The following is a 5,466-nucleotide window of genomic DNA, read 5'->3' as shown; positions in this document are numbered from 1 at the left end:
TGTTGTTGTTGTTGTTGTTGTTGTTTTCAACAATTTAAAAAATGGGCAAAGGACCTGAACAGATATTTCTCAAAAGAAGACTTACATATGGCCAATGGGCACTGAAAAAATGCTCAAAATCATTAATCATCAGGAAAATGCATATTGAAACCACAATGAAATATCATCTCACTCCAGTTATAATTGCTATTATCAATAAGACAGAAAATAAACGCTGGTGAGGATGTGGAGAAAAAGGAACTCTCCTACATTGTTGGTAGGAATGCAAATTGGCATAGCCATTGTGGAAAACAGTATAGAGGTTCCTCAGAGAACTAAAAATGGATCTACCTTAAGACTCAGCTATCCCACTATTGGTTATATACCCAAATGAAATGAAATCAATATATCAGAAAGACACCTGCACTCCCATGTTCATCACAACACTATTCATAATAGCCAAGAGATAGAATCAACCTAAATGACCATCAACAGATGGATAAAAATTCTGTGGTGTATATATTCACAACAGAATACCACTCAGGTATAAAAATAAATGAAATCCTATCATTTGTAGCGATATGGATGGAACTGGAAACCATCACATTAAGTGAAGTAAGTCAGGCACAGAAAGTCAAATACTGTATGACATCACTCATATGTGGAATCTAAAAAAAAATAAGGAAGTAGTTCTCATAGAAGTAGAAAGTAGAATAATGGTTACCAGAAGCCAGGAAGGAAAGGGATGGGGCAAGGGAGGAGAAATGGCAGACTAATGGGTAAAAAACTATGCTACCCTAAGTGAATCATTGTGCAGTATATGCATGTATTGAAAAAATACACTGTACCCTACAAGTATGTACAAGTAAATGTTAAAAAAAAAAAATTAAAAATTATCTATTTCATCTAAGTAATTAATGTCCATAGTCATGCTGGTGGGGCCTATAGTGATATTTACTCTTTTATTCATATTTGTGTCCTCTCTCTGTTTTTCTTTGTCAGTCTAGTTAGAGATTTGCCAATTTTTTTCAAAAAAACAGCTTTTGATTTCATTGTTTCTCTATTTTTCTGCTTCCAATTTCACTAAATCTTTTGCTCTTTATTATTCTCTTCCTCTGACTTGATTTTGGTTTGCTTTGATCTTCTTTTTCTAGTTTCTTAAGTTGAAAGTTTAGATTACCAATTCGAGAACTTTTTTCCCATACAATCACTTAACATAAATTTTCCTCTAAGCATTGTTTTAGTTGCACACCACAAATTTTCTAATTTCCTCTGAGACTTCCTTTTTATCACATGGATTATTTAGAAGTGTATGGTTTAATTTATAAGTGGTGATTTTTCAGTTGTCTTTATGTTATTGTTTTCTGTTTTAATTCCATTAATGTCAGACGATATACTTTTATTATTTCAATTATTTAAACCTGTTACGGTTTGTTCTATGACCCAGTGTTCTTCTCTGGCTGCTTTCAATATTTTTCCTTTGTGTTTGGCTTTCGGCAGATTAGATTATAATGTGACTGCATGTGGATTTCTTTGAGTTGATCTTGAGTGGGTTTCCCTGAGCTTCTTGAATGTGCACGTTTGTGTTCTTTGCTAATTGGAAAGTTTTCATTCATTATTTCTTCAAGTATTCTTTCTGCACCATGTTCTTTCTCCTCTCTTTCTGGAATTATGATGAAACAAGGTTAGGCCTTTTAGTATTGTTTTACAGGTCCCTGAATCTCTATTCATTCTTTTTTTTCAATCATTTTTCTCCATTTTGTTCATTTTAGACAATTTTTATTGCTCTAAGTTCAAGTACACTGAACCTTTCCTCTTAAAACTCCATTCTGCTATTGACCACACACAGTAAATTTTTTGCTTTGTTTATTGTGCTTTTTAGTTCCAATACATTCTTTTGCTTTGCTCAAGCTTTCTCTCTCTCTCTCTCTCTCTCTCTCTCTCTCTCTCTTTCTTTTTTTGAAGTATTTTACTGGACTGGCCAGTTAGCTCAGTTGGTTAGAGCGTGGTGTTATAACACCAAGGTCAATGGTTCAGATCCCCATACTGGCCAGTCACAAAAAAAAGAGTATTTTACTTTTTCTGACAAACACATATAAAGGGAATTTATCACTAGTACACATCCTTGTGAGAAATTTTTTTAAAAATTCTTCAGAGAAAAGGAAAATGATACAGGTCAGAAACTCAGATCTATTTAAAGAAAGGAAAGAATTAGAGAAGGAATAAATAAAGGTAAAATAAAACCTTTTATTTTTCTTATTCTTAATTGATCTAACAGTTAACTAATTAATAATAACAGTGTATTCAGTGAGTATAGCTTTCTGATAAGTGAAATAAATGACAGCATTATTATAAAGGGACAGGAAGGAGAAATTGGTAATACTCTGTGCTATGGTCTGAATGTGTTCCCCTAGAATTCATATGTTGAAACAATCTGCAATGTAATGGTATTAAGAGGTAGAGCCTTTGGGGAGTGATTAGGTCATGAGGGCTTTGCCCTCATGAATGGGATTAACGTAATTATAAAAGACACTTGAGGGAGCCCTTTTGCCTTTGGGCTATGAGCAAGAAGCTACTGTCTACGAAAAATGGGCCCTCTCCAGTCACTGAATCTGCAGGCACCTTGATTTTGGACTTCCCAGCCTCTAGAACTGTGATTTGTTATTTATACATTACCCAGTATAGGGAATTTTGTTACAGCAGTCTGAAGGGACTAAGATACTCTGTTATAAGGTACTTGCACTAACTGTGAAGCTGTATAGTGCTATATAAAATTGGGTTATAAATGTATATTGCAAACTCTAGGGCAACCAATAAAAAAGTAAAAAAGGAAAAGAATTATTGATATGCTAAAAGAGGAGAGTAAATGGAATCATTTAAAGAGCTCAACTGAAACAAGAAAAAGCAGAAAAAAGGAGGAAGACAAAGAGTATTTGCCCTTATTTATTGGATTATGGTTCTAATAGATGCATCAAAGTATGTGTCATAATTCCAACATCTGTGTCACCTTGGGGTTGGAATCTGATGATTGTTTTGGTTTTTTCCCTTGCAAGTTGAGGTACTTGATTTTCCATATGCTGAGTCATCCTGTTCATTTTGAACATTATATTATGAGACTCTGGGTCTCATTTTGTTACTAAGAAAAATGTGTATGTTTTTCGTGTGCATTTTATTTTTTGTTTTGTTTTTACTTTAGAAGGTAATAGTCTTAGTCGGGTTCAGGCTGAAGTTCCAAGACAGCTTCTGTGGGTTATGGTTCCAATGTCAGTTCAGTTTTCAGAGAGTACACAGTGTTACCTGGTTCTGTCCTGCGTATACACCACCCAGTGACCAGTCTGTGACTAAGCAGCGGTCTAGCCCACAGTTCAGTTCTTAAAGTCTTTTGTTTTCAGCTCACAGGTGTACCCGGGAGTTCACACACCACTTACAGAATCTCTCCCTTGAATTTCCTCTCTTGGTGATCTCCCTAACAATTTTCTGGCTGTCCAAGGCCCTCATTCACAGTCCTCTGGCCAGAAGGCTGGGACATTGGTTTTCCTGCCCTGATGCAACACTCTCCATTGTCTACATATGGGGCCAAAAGGCAGGAGGACAGAGAGAGAAAAATAAAGTAATGTTTATTCACTCCACACTCTTGAGACTGCGATTCTTCCACATTGCCTGGTACAGGGTGAAACCTAGGCAATTTTCAAAACAGGCAATGTTTTCTTTAGCATACTCTTACCATTTTACTAACACCTGTCTCTCTGGTTTAAGTTATGTTAAAAGAGTTCTCAACTCACTTTCCTCGAAGATAGGATCTGATTTTAAGTAATTCAAAGTGGTTAGGAGCATAGTACTTAGGGCTGAGTATACCTTTGTTTGGAGCCCATTTTTGTTTAAATCCTACTTACTAATTGGGTGGCCTTGGGTAGATTACTTAAATTACCTGCACCTTACTTTCCTCTTAATAGTACCAAACCTACCTTCCGGGGTTGCTGTGAGTTTTAAATGAAATAGTGCATATAAAATACTTAACACAGTGCCTAGCACATTGAAATAGTAAATGCGTAATAAACAGAAGCTATTATTTTTGTAACTAAAGGAGAAAATTTGCTATTCTGGAACATATTTGTAATTTGTTTTATTATTTTTGTATTATTCTCAAGCAACAATGTTATTTCATGTATTATGTGTTTTTGAATTTTAGTACAAAAGTTTTAACATGGCTTTAAGTAGCAACATAATACATATACACACAAGCACACACATGTATCCTACTGAATGTATTAATCTGAATTCAGAGCCAAATCAAAGATACAGAGGTCTGAATAGAGTAGGACTCTGTTATTATTACATATTATATTAGATATTAGATCCTATTAGATATTAGTATATTAATATAATTACAATATTAAATCATTATTTATTTTTATATTTATGCTTTCTATTGCACATGTTCATTATCATGATTACACTGAATGTATTTCATTCTTATTTCAGCTTTGTTTATGTGCATGTTTATTTTTTGAGTCAATTTTTTTTTTAGCAAGGCATAAAGTACAGAGTGATTTAAAGAAAAAATAGACAATATGATGTTGATTTCTATGCTTCTGAAATACAACTCAGTAATAGTAATAATAACAACTTGCATTTGAATAGATCTTTAATAATTTCCAAAGCACTTTCACATAGCCTCTTTTCAAATGTAGTTAAATTGCTTGTTTTAGTCCCAAAAGTGAAAAATCTCACTCCACTTAAAAAATGGACTGAAAAAACAAATCTTTCATTTCATACAGTAGTATTTGTTTTTACTAACAAGGGCTGCATTCGTGTCACAGACAGAACCTATCCATAATCCTAGTGGTATGACCCTTCATTTATTCCACAAAACTAGGTGGAAGACAGAAAAATATTTTCATGCTATGTATCACACAAATTAATGAAAAGTCTAAGAAACAAACAGCTGATTAAAACTTTAAAAGTGTTTTAAATATATTTGGTAACTTAAAACTTGTAGACGGCTGGCCAGTTAGCTCAGTTGGTTAGAATGCTGCCTTGTAACACCAAGGACAAGGGTTTGGATCCCTGTACTGGCTAGCCACCAAAAAAAAAAAAAAATAGAAAATAAAATTTGTAGTAGTATTCAACAAATACTCGTTGAATGAATGACAGGCTGAACTTCTTTTTGTTAATTTAGAAGATGAATTGCAAGAAGGTAATGTTAATTTTTTTTTAATTTATTAAGAATATTCATGAGATACAAAGCTAATTGTCACCCCTCCTGCCCATGATATGAGGGCCAGATTCATACTGGGGGCATCCTCATTACTAAAGATTACTATTGTACCCCTTGTCCCCACCTAATTATCCCCCAACCTCCCTTCCCCTCCCCTTCTCTCCCCCACTCCACTTAGTAGCCCTAGGAATGTTCCCTCCCTTTGTAAGACCACGGCACTACTGTGGTCTTTCTTTCCTTCCTTCCTTTCCCTCTTAGCTCCCACTTAT

This window comes from Cynocephalus volans, chromosome X (genome assembly GCF_027409185.1).
Source record: "Cynocephalus volans isolate mCynVol1 chromosome X, mCynVol1.pri, whole genome shotgun sequence".
In the NCBI taxonomy this organism is placed as follows: Eukaryota; Metazoa; Chordata; class Mammalia; order Dermoptera; family Cynocephalidae; genus Cynocephalus; species Cynocephalus volans.
Note: the sequence above shows the minus strand (reverse complement) of the source record.